A 12,384-nucleotide genomic window follows, 5' to 3' on the forward strand; every position below is an offset into this window, starting at 1 on the left:
AGACAGTGCTGGGAAGGAGCCAGTGGTCGTGGTGCATGTTGGCACCAACGATGTGGGGAAATGCAGTCATGAGGTCCTGGAGGAAAAATTTAGGCTGCTAGACAGGAGACTTAAGGCCAGGACCTCCAAGGTAGCCTTCTCAGAAGTGCTGCCTGTTCCACGTGCAGGGCTGGAGAGACAGGCACAAATTAGAAGTCTCAATGTGTGGATAAGACGATGATGTAAGGAGGAAGGGTTTAAGGTTGTTAGGCACTGGGATGCTTTCTGGAACAAGCGGGAGCTGTACAAAAGAGACAGTCTCTACTTGTCCCCAGATGGAACCAAGCTGCTGGCACTTAAAATCAAAAAGGTGGCAGAGCAGTTTTTAAACTAAATCTTGGGGGAAAGCCGACAGGAGATGAAACGTCTTTGGTTCGGGAGGACTCATCTCAAAGAGATGAAGGGTTAGCTGTTACTTTTCTACAGGGTAATGGATCAGAGTTGTCCACTGAGATGGTGACAAACAGTATGGAGTGTCTGCCAAAGTCTCAAGGTAGCAAGAGGAAGGTTACGGGCCTAACTTGCCTGGGAAATTGTAAATGTTTGTATACAAATGCTAGAAGTGTTCGAAGTAAAATTAGTGAGCTGGAATGTTTAGTGTTGGGGGAAAACATAGACATTGTGCAGATTTCAGAAACTTGGTGGAATGAGGAGAATCAGTGGGACACAGGGATTCCTGGATATGTTATATCAGAAGGATAGGGAGGGAAGGTTGGAGATAGGGTGGCTCTGTATGTCAGAGAGGGTATACAGTCCAGTAAGACTGAGGTCAAAGAATTAGATTCCCTTCTAGAAATGCTTTGGGTCAAAATAGAGGGCCCAAAAGGAAATTTAACTATGGGAGTTTGTTATCACCCACCAAATCAAAAGATAGAGAACAATTATAATATGATGGAAGGATTAAAGATAGTGGCTAAACGTAAAAACTGTGTCATAAGAGGTGATTTTAACTACCCGCAGATTGATTGGGTCAATATGTGTTCAGGTTGAGAGAAAGAGATTGAGTTTCTAGATGCTCTCAGTGACTGTGCTATGGAGCAGATGGTCACAGAACCTACCAAGGGTGGGGCGATCCTGGATTTGGTCCTAAGTAATGCCCAAGACTTGGTGAGAGATGTAAAAGTGATCACACCGCTTGGGAGCAGTGACCGTAACGTTATTGATTTCACCATTTGTATAAATAGAGAGTTGCCCCAAAAGACAAGCACAACCACGTTTAACTTTAAAAGGGATAAATTCTCTGAGATGAGGAGGCATGTGAAGAGGAAACTGAAAGGAAAGGTAAATGCAGTCAAAACCCTTGGGAAAGCTTGGAGGCTATTTAAAACTACAATCCTAGAAGCTCAGATAAAATATATACCACAAGTTAGGAAAGGCACAAACAGGTATAAGAAAAGGCCTGCATGGTTAACAAACAAAGTAATGGAACACAGGCTGTGGCAAATCAAATGCAAGACTGTGATCAGGCAGGCAAATAGGGACGATGAGGAGCATATTGCAAAAAACATAAAGACCAACAATAAAGATTTCTTCAAATATATTAGAAGCAGGAAACCAGCCAGGGAGGCAGTGGGGCCCTTGAATGACCAAGGGGTCAAAGGATTACTGAAAGAGGATAGGGAAATGGCTGAGAAGCTGAATGCATTTTTTGCCTCAGTCTTCACTGTGGAAGATGAGAAGTGTTTGCCCGCTCCAGAACCACTAATTTTGGAAAGGGTGTTGAAAGACCTGAGTCAAATTGAGGTGACAAGAGAGGAGGTCCTACAACTGATTGACGAATTAAAAACTAATAAGTCACCAGGTCCGGATGGCATACATCCAAGAGTTCTGAAAGAACTCAAAGTTGAACTTGTGGATCTTCTAACAAAAATCTGTAATCTTTCATTGAAATTTGCCTCCATTCCTGAGGACTGGAAAGTAGCAAATGTCACCCCCATCTTTAAAAAGGGTTCCAGAGGAGATCCGAGAAATTACAGGCCAGTCAGTCTGACTTCCAATACCGGGAAAGTTGGTAGAAAGCATTATCAAGGACAGAATGAGTAGGCACATTGATTAACACAAGTTATTGAGGAACACTCAGCATGAGTTCTGTAAGGGAAGATCTTGCCTCACTAAGCTGTTACAGTTCTTTGAGGGGGTGAACAAACATGTGGACAAAGGGGACCCAATAGATGTTGTTTACCTTGACTTCCAGAAAGCTTTTGATAAGGTTCCTCATCAAAGGCTCCTTAGTAAGTATCACACTGCTATGGCGATGCCAGCCTATCGCCTCCTGCCTCAGCGAGGGCAGCTAAATATACGTTAGTCTCTTCGGGGGTCTGATACGGTAGATGAGCAGGGGACCACTGCAGATTTGAAGTCTTTCCCAATCACACAGGCACCAGAGAACGTAACAGCAAACTATACTTTATTTACAAAATAGGCTTTAACTGGGGGATGGGCTAGTTTGTATCTTGTAGGAATAACATTTGCTATACAGTATGTCGGCTAGACCCTCAAGCAATGCTCTGAGATATTTCAGGGTACACAATTCTTCTATTAATCCACTCTCCTAAACTTTAATCCGGCTGGCCTCTTGGGCTTTGAGTGCCTGGTCCCTCGAGTTGTCTGGTTTGACAAGCCCCAGCTCTCCTGACTCCCTCAGACCCACGGCTCTCCCTCAGCCACCTTATAAACTCTTAGGAGCAGTGTATCATATGTCTGTGACCACTAAGGTCTTCCACTTAGACACTCTCTGTCACCTTCCTCTTCCTTAGAGGGCACTCATGACCTAGAGATATGCCTCACGCTCAGCCACCTGGCTGATTTCACAGAGTGTATATAGAGCTTCACTTTACACCAAGCCTCTCTCACACACTCTGAGTCCAACTCCCTCTTTCTGACCGTTTTTTCCTTCCTGACAGTTAACCTCTGAGCCGTTAGCTGTCACTCAGGACTTGAGAGTTCTGAGCACCCCTGGCCCCCACCTTCGGGTCACATGACTCAGGGCTCTCTTGAGTCCTCGGCTTCTCAATTAACCCTTTGATTCCGTCACAGTAAGCTCGAGAATCATGGAGTAAAAGGACAGGTCCTCTTGTGGATCAAAAACTGGCTAATTAATATGAAGCAGAGAGTGAGTATAAATGGTTCACAGTGGAGGATGGTAAGCAGTGGGGTGCTACAGGGCTCAGTACTGGGTCCCATGCTCTTTAACTTGTTCATTAATGATCTGAAGTTCGGAGTAAGCAGTGAAGTGACCAACTTTGCTGATGACACTAAATTGTTCAGGGTGGTGAGAACCAGAGAGGATTGTGAGGCACGCCAAAGGGATCTGTTGAGGCTTGGTGAGTGGCCGTCAACGTGGCAGATGAGGTTCAATGTGGCGTAGTGCAAAGTAATGCACATTGGGGCCAAGAATTCCAGCTACAAATACAAGTTGATGGGTTGTGAACTGGCAGAGACTGACCAAGAGAAAGATCTTGGGTTCATGGTAGATAACTCACTGCAAATGTCAAGGCAGTGTGCGATTGCAATAAAAAAGGCCAACGCCATGCTGGGAATTATTAGGAAGGGAACTGAAAACAAATCAGCCAGTATCATAATGCCCCCGTATAAATCGATGGTGCGGTCTCATTTGGAATACTGTGTACAATTCTGGTCACTGCACTTCAAAAAAAATATTATAGCATTGGAAAAAGTCCAGAAAAGGGCAACTAGAATGATTAAAGATTTGGAACATTTTCCCTATGAAAAAAGGTTAAAACGCTTGGGGCTCATTAGCTTGGAGAAACATTGACTGCGGGGTGACATGATAGAGGTTTACAAGATTATGCATGGGATGGAGAAAGTAGAGAAAGAAGTACTTTTCTCCCTTTCTCACAATACAAGAACTTGTGGGCATTCAATGAAATTGCTGAGCAGTCAGGTTAAAACGGATATATAACAAAAGTGTGGTGTTATAATATAGTGTAACCCAAGCAACTGTGCCCATGTCCCATTGCTCAGCAAAAGGCTGAGACCTTTCGCCTTGCGCAATGTCTCAAAAGGGGGAGGGACAGGCACCTCACAGTAGAACAAAAGAAATTCCCTAAGTACCAAAAAGGGGATGATGTGGAAGCTTTTTTGTTTAATTTTGAAAGAACCTGTAAAGATTTAAGAGTTGCTGATGAGGACAGAATGATTTATTTGAGACCTCAGATCTGTGGAGAGTTGAGTGAAATCTACTCTGAACTGAGGGATGAGGAAACTTCTGATTATCAATTGTACAAGGAAAGGGTCAGAGTCCGCTTTGGCTTAACAGCAGAGCAAAGCAGGAAAAAATTTAGAGAAATCAGAAGAAAGCCTGGAGAAACATACTCTCAACTAGGTTGTCGGTTAGACAGAGCCCTTAACAGATGGGTAGAAGGGAGTAAAGTTTCCACTTTGGAAGACCTGAAAAACTTAGTGGGCTTGGAACAGTTTTATAACCAAGTCCCCTCTCAGTATAGGTGGGTTCTGAGAGACAAGAAATTGAAGACAGTAGAAGAAGCAGCTATGATTCTAGATGAGATTGAATCAGATCTAGGGAGATCAATGTGGACTGCTCCAACTAAAAAACCCCGAGTCTGGAACTCTCCAGAGAAGTCTGGGGCGGGTAACAACAGCCCTGCAAAGCGGTCCAGTCCGCCTCCTTACAGAAAGACTCAGGCTGCTTGTTTCCAATGTGGGGGCATAGGGCACTATGCCAGGTTTTGCCCAGAAAAAGGAAAAAAGACCCCACCAGCTAAGACAGTTAAAATGGTGCAGAGTCAACAGAAAGAAGCAGAAACAAACCCCTCACTTCCAGAGAACACACCACCAGAAAGACCCGCTAGTGTTCTGAAAGTGTGGAAGGTACAGGAAAGCTTGGATGAGGAATATACTGAGACTGTGACAGTAAATGACAAGGAAGTCAAGGCTTATAGGGACACAGGGGCGCGTGTTACCCTAATACAGCCAGAATTAGTAAAAAGTCATCAGTATTTGCCTGGGAAAACTTACACCATAAAAGGCATTAAAGGACCTACATTTGAAGTGGCCCTAGCAGAAGTTCCTATCAAGTATAGAGAGTTCCAAGGTGATTGGATTGTGGGAGTCCTGAGTGACATAGGAACATCGCTTTTATTGGGCAATGATTTAGCTGCTGAGTTAAAGAGACAGCAAGCTAATCCTGTAAACATTGTTACCAGAAGCAGGCCAGAAGCAGCTCCTGAGGTGTGTGTACAGCAACCAGCAGAAGAAGAGGAAACAATGTTGCAGACCATCCCTGCTGCAGAATTCCTCAGAGAGCAGCAACAAGATGACAGCCTGAAGGAACTATGGCAGAGAACTGGGGAGATGACAGGAAAAGAAGGGGAGAGCATGTTTGGCTCTTTGGAACCCTTTGAGGTGGCCCAACCAGTGAGCAGAGGACACAGCCAAGCAACAGAGCAAGAAACCGTCCAGACCAGCGAGCCTTTTCGATCAGAGTCGTCAGTTGGCAGGTGTGCTCCTTTGTCATCCTCTCCCAAGACAACTAATGGAACTGTTGTCCAAGCTAGGAAACCAACTGTACAAGTTTTGAGCAGTATGGCTTCCCCATCCACAGACCAGCTATGCATCACAACTGATGAAACAGAATTGCAGCGGCTCATTCAGCAGAAGCAAGAACAATGCACCGCCGGAAGAATTGCCAAGCAGATGACGGAGACTGCAGACAACATGAGAAGATCGCAACGACGGCAGAAGCAGTGGTACGACTCCAAGTCCAGAGACAGAGAGTTCAAGTCAGGAGACAGAGTACTGGTGTTGAAGCCCAGGAAGAAGAACAAGTTAGATGTGGCCTGGGAGGGACCTTATACCATCGCCCATAAGGTCTCCAACGTGAACTATGTAGTGAATTTAAGTGAAGATGGTGAACAATGTAAAGTGTTCCATGTAAATATGTTAAAACCTTATTTTGACAGGGGTAATTTGGTTTTAATTGCAAAGAAGGGAGAGTGTGCGGGAACTGAATTGTCGGGTTGGGGGAAAATATCCCAGGAAGAGACCCTTAAGGAGGTTCAGTTCGCCCCTTCTCTTAATGGAGAACAAAGAGGCCAGTTACAAACAATATTGGGAGGGTACAAAACAATTTTTTCAGATGTACCAGTAAGACAAACCTAGCGTGTCACAAGATTGACACAGGGGATTCGAGGCCTGTAGCACTCCAACCATATAGAGTGACCGGCCCGAATGCCAAGTATGTACAGCAGAAGGTAGAAGAAATGTTGAAATTGGGTTTGATTGTACCATCAGAAAGTCCGTGGGCCTCACCTGTAGTCCTAGTACCCAAACCGGACAAAACTATGAGGTTTTGTGTGGACTACAGGAGGTTGAATAAAATCACAGTACCGGATGTGTATCCAATGCCTCGCATAGACGAGTTGGTCGAGACAATTGGAGCTGCCAATTTTATTACCACCTTAGATTTGACAAAAGGTTATTGGCAGGTAGCTATGGATCCTAAAGATCAGCAGAAAACAGCTTTTGTAACCAAAGAGGGACTCTTTGAGTTTACTGTGTTACCATTTGGGTTAAGGAATGCTCCCTCCACATTCCAGAGAGTAATTGATAAGATGTTAGTGGGACTGAAAGAATTTGCTCTTGCATATATTGACGATATTGCTATTTACAGTGCTACATGGAAGGAACATTTGCAGCATGTGGCCATTGTGTTACAACGAGTGAAAGATGCGGGTCTCACCATCAAAGCATCTAAGTGTCAACTAGCCATGGCCGAGGTTAAGTATTTAGGGCATGTGCTAGGAGGAGGTAAGATCAAAGCAGATTGGGGAAAGGTGCAAGCCATACATGAGTGGCCTAGACCCCAAACCAAGAAACAAATTCGAGCGTTTTTGGGCGTAGTAGGATACTACAGAAGGTTCATACCTGAGTTTAGCACGATAGCAGCACCGCTATGTGAGTGCACCAAGAAGAAGAACCCTGATCCAGTAAACTGGAATGCAGAGTGTCAAAAAGCGTATGAACATCTGAAAGTGGTTCTGACCACTGAACCAGTGTTGAGAACTCCAGAGTTTTCAAAGGAGTTTACCCTCTTTACTGATGCATCTAATGTGGGGGTAGGTGCAACTTTGAGTCAGCAAGGAGAGGAAGGACTGTATCATCCAGTTCTGTATCTGAGTAGGAAGTTATTGGACCGAGAGCAACACCTCTCAGTAATTGAAAAAGAGTGTTTAGCGATTGTGTGGGCAATAGGTAAACTGAAACCATACCTATGGGGAAGGAAGTTTACATTATGTACAGATCATTCTCGGATCTTTCACAGTTACACAGTTCACCGTTCCCTTTAACTCACTCTCCACCTCTAGCCAAGGTCTGGCCTCTTGGGATTGATGTGTCTAGTCTCACCCCTCGACTGGAGTCTCTCCTCTCAGCCCTTCTTGGTGTCTCAGACCCACATCCACTCCCTCAACCTCCTCACTAGATCTTTAGAGTTGTCTCCGGTGTCTGTGACCGTTCCGGTCTTAACTGACTCACACACACACACAGCCCTCCTGGCTGGTTTCGTCCAGCTGGCAGTCTCTGGAAGACTTCCCCGTCTCCGTCTCCAGCTTCTTCACAGGATCAGCTGCCCTCTCAGCCCTTCTGGCCGGCTCGAACTGACCCTCTCAGTCTCTGTCAGGCCCCAACACTGACAGACTTCTCTGACAGGCCTCCACTCTGTCAGACTCCAACTGACTGAACTCCTGCCTCAGCAGTTTCCCTCACTAAACTAACTTTTTTTCCCTCCCTGAGAGCTCAGAGCACTTTGCCCCCACCCTCAGGTCACCTGACGCAGCCCTGTGCGTCTTCAGTTTATGCTTAACCCATTGCTTTCCGTCACAGGATAAAAGGAAGTACTTCTTCACCCAAAGGGTGATTAACATGTGGAATTCACTGCCACAGGAGGTGGTGGCAGCTACAAGCATAGCCAGCTTTAAGAGGGGATTGGATAAAAATATGGAACAGAGGTCCATCAGTGGCTATTAGCCACAGTGTGTGTGTGTGTGTATGTGTGTGTGTGCGCACACACATATATTGGCCACTGTGTGACACAGAGGTCGTTTTCGCACTCACCTTCCGCCGGCGCGACCCCCCTCTTCACCACGCAGGATCTGCGCGGATTTCGCACTAAACGCTGCGGAGCAGCCAGAAAAGCCAGAAGCTCCCGTCGCAAAAGCCACGCAAACGCCAAACTGCTTTTTGGCGGTTTCAGTTTGAGAGGCTTTTGCGCCGGGAGCTTCCGGCTTTTCGGGCTGCTCCGCAGCGTTTAGTGCGAAATCCGCGCAGATCCTGCACGGTGAAGAGGGGGGTCGCGCCGGCGGAAGGTGAGTGCGAAAACGACCAGAGTGTTGGACTGGATGGGCCATTGGCCTGATCCAACATGGCTTCTTTTATGTTCTTACTGCTGACTCATGTTCAATGAATGGTCTACTAAGACCAAAGTCACATTTGCCTTTTTAGCCACCATGTTATACTGCTGACTCATGTTCAATGAATGGTCTACTAAGACCCCCAGATCCTTTTTGCATGTACTACTGCCAAGACAAGTCTTCCCTATCCTATTATTATGCTTCTGATTTTTCCTACCTAAATGCAGAACTTGACATATATCTCTGTTGAAATTCATGTGGTTAACTTTAGTTCAGTTTTACAGTGTATCAGTATCATCTTGTGTCTTGATTCTGTCTTCTATTGCAGGGGTGGCCAATGGTAGCTCTCCAGGTGTTTTTTGCCTACAACTCCCATCAGCTGCAGCCATTGGCCATGCTGGAGAGCTACCGTTGGCCACCCCTGTTCTATTGCATTTTGTGTCCTTCCCAATTTAGTATCAACTGCAAATTTAATGAGCATCACCTCTATTCTTTCATTCAAGTCATTTATAAAGATGAACAAGCCATGGCCTAGGATAGATCCCTGAGGCACTCTATACTCTTCAAGAGGATGAGAAACCATTAACTAGCACTATGGGAATGCAATCAGTCAACCAGTTACAAATCCACCGAACAGTAGCAGAATCCAAACCATGTTTTACCATCATGTGAACAAGGATATCACTTTACTGAAATCAAGACAAACTCTATCCACAGCATTCCTCTGATCAAAAAAGAGAGTAGATTTCTCAAAAAAGGAGATAAGATTAGTCTGAAATGACTTGTTCTTAAGGGACCCATTCCGGTCCCTTAAAAGTTCCCTCACATTTTAGGTTGCTGACTCCTGAACTAGGACATGGAAACTAAATAGCTTCCCTGGGTGCAGCAGGCTAGATGTGGCTTTGAATATTAATAAAGGGCATTCAATTACTTAGCTGATGGTATTTGTATCATTTGAAAGAGAACTTATGTGTGCTTATGACGACAGCTGTTTATATGGATAAGTGTAAACAAATTCCCCTTTCAGTGTTACAGCTCAGCCCAATACAAAAGTGACTGAGTGTGGGTGATAGCCTTTCTTCACTAACAACCAACGCTAATGACAGAACTGCTTTTTAGCAGCAAATAGGGCATTGCCAGTCCTGTAGTTACTGCTGAACTTCCGATGTGTGTGTACATGTGCAGGGTGCACAGAGAGGCTTTATTTGAAAGAAATAATAAAGAGCCAATCTGTCATTTCTCCCAAATAAAGCTCCCCACACACCTGAACAGTACACACCCCTCCTTTTTCCTCCCCTTACTGTGGGAATGTAGACTTCAAAGATTCATAACTTCATTTACACAATTCCTTTCCATCTGAACTCTTCCCTGTAATCTAATCCATTAAGAATTCCCAGTATAATTTCCCTCTCAGCAGTCATGAACTTGTGAACAGTCACATTGATATAAATGTAGTCACTTTACAGAGCCCATCCCTTGTTTTATTTTGTATTCTACTGAAGTCCCTTAACTCCCATAAAACATTCTTGAATCCTACTTGATCTATGAGCTTTTGAGGACAGACTATCCTGATGCATCTACCATCCTTGCACAACTGGGCAGTCAAATCCAAACCTAGGTTAACATACCTCAGTGATCTGACAAAGACCCAATCACTAATTCCCAACTTTCAAATCAATATTTTCAATAAAGAGACACAATAAACAGACATGTATGGTATTCTTCTATGAAGTTCATTGTTGTATTTTATTGATCTATATTGAGCAAGGGATCTCCTTCCTTATCTTTCTTGGGATACATATTTTAAATCAAGTGATGAACTTCAACGATAGCCATTTGTAATTTTTATTAAAAGTATTTATATGCTACTTTACTAGTGATTACTGTTCAAAACAGTCACATAATTTAAAATAACATCAAAATCAACAAATAGATACACATTACAAACCAAGTTAATAACAACAGATCAGTTCACTAGCAGAAGCATACATAACCATCATCAACCCCAAACCAAAAAGGTTAGTCAATGGCTTTTGTAAAACAAAAGTGCCTAATGGCACTAGACTGACCTCTCCAGGGGACAGAACTCCACAGATGTGAGGACACACATTACCAAGAATGGCCTATCTCTGGTAACTATATAACAGCCCCTGCATGCCCCATAATGGAAGACATCTACAATGCTTGAGTTTATGTGCAACTTTACCTACAGGATAACACAGGGCACCTGAGCAACAGGTACCCACCATGTCTGTTTCTAAAACAGGCATGGACATAATGTAACCCGAAAACATGGGCTCTGAGAAGCAACATGACAGGAAGACTTCACAGCTGACGTCCCAAATGCTGTACTCAACCTCCTCCTGTAAGCAGAGCTTCTTTTGTAACAGGAACTCCTTTGCATATTAGGCCACACTCTGATGTAGCCAATTCTATAAGAGCCCTGTAAGTTCTTGGAGGAGTGTGTGGCCTAACATGCAAAGGAGTTCCTGCTGAGTCCTAGTGGCTTACTCTCTGGGTTATAAAACTTCTCTCATGACAAGCTCCTGTCCTTTAGCTCTAAGACCCTTCACCTCTTCTATCATAAATAATTATCCCTTCTGGTAGACAGGTTTATGATTTTTTCAGGGATACCTATCTCTCTCTCTCTGTTCAAGTATTTACACCTGCACCCCAAAGACTTCTTCCAACATACGTATAAAATGTGTATCCTTGCACATTCTGTAACTCTGTTAGCTAAGAAAACTGCAGAGCTCACCCTCAAGCATATAGCTTGAATCCCCTTCTCTTATAGCATGCTGGCCATCACGATTCCCTCCATGGACATCTGAATGCAACTATTACCTCTAAAAATCCTATACGTCTCTGAACTTTTCCTGTAGTCTTGATTGAATGTAATATTTGATTGCTCCTCTTTGTGTGTTTAGCCAGTACTTCTCCAAATAAAGCAAATATTCTCTTTTAAATTGGGTCTCAGTTATTGAGAGTTTTCCTCCTGAAACAAAACTTGATATACATCAGGCCCGTAGCTACGAGGGGGCCTGTGGGGACATAGCCCCCCGACTTCTGGGTGAGGCCCCCTGACTGGATGCCCCAACCAGTCCCCGGGGCCTCTGCCATAGCTCCGGGGGCTGCCGCTGGCCCCACCAGCAATTTGGCCGGCTGGGGGCAGAAGCAGTCTCAGCCTCCCCCTGGAGTTAAAGGGCCAGCAGATCAGCTGTTTCGTGGGCCCTTTAATTCCAGGGGGGAGCTGGGGGTTGCTTTTGTTGCGGCTCCACCGGCTGTTTTCGTGCTTGGAAAGAAAGGGAGGGTTGTGGCCAGAGTGACAGGGAGGGAAAAGAAGGGTCTTCTCTTCCCTCCCTGCTGCTCTTGCGGCTGCCCTTCCTTCGTCGCCATTAAAATAGCTGCCCTTTCCCCTCCCTCCCAGCCCCGATCACAGCCACTTCTCCTGCCCTTTCCCCTCCCTCCCAGCCCCAATCGCAGCCACTTCTCTTGCCCTTTCCCCTCCCTCCCAACCCCAATCACAGACACTTCTCCTGCCCTTTCCCCTCCCACCTAGCCCCGATTGTCACTGCTCGCCCTTTCCCCTCCCACCAAGCCCCATCGCAGCGGCTTCTCCTGCCCCTTCCCCTCCCTCCCAGCCCCATTGCAGCACCTTCTCCTTGCCTCTTCCCTCCCACCCAGCATCAATCATAACCACTTGCTTGCCCCTTCCCCTCCCTCCCAGCCCCGATTGCCTCTGCTTCTTCTTGCCTCTGGTGCCTGCCTCTTCCCCCCCCCAAACTGTTCCCACGAGTAGCCCCATGCCTGCCACCTACTCGGAGGGCTACTCATGAGTAGGCAGCAGATCCAGTGACTGGGGCAGGGCGGAGCTGTGCTGCCTAGCCAGAAGGGCTAGGGCCGGCCCTGCCTGTCACTAGAGGAAAGGTCGTGTGGGGCACTGGGGGGCATCAGT

The sequence above is a fragment of the Heteronotia binoei genome, chromosome 2 (assembly GCF_032191835.1).
Source record: "Heteronotia binoei isolate CCM8104 ecotype False Entrance Well chromosome 2, APGP_CSIRO_Hbin_v1, whole genome shotgun sequence".
NCBI lineage: Eukaryota > Metazoa > Chordata > Lepidosauria > Squamata > Gekkonidae > Heteronotia > Heteronotia binoei.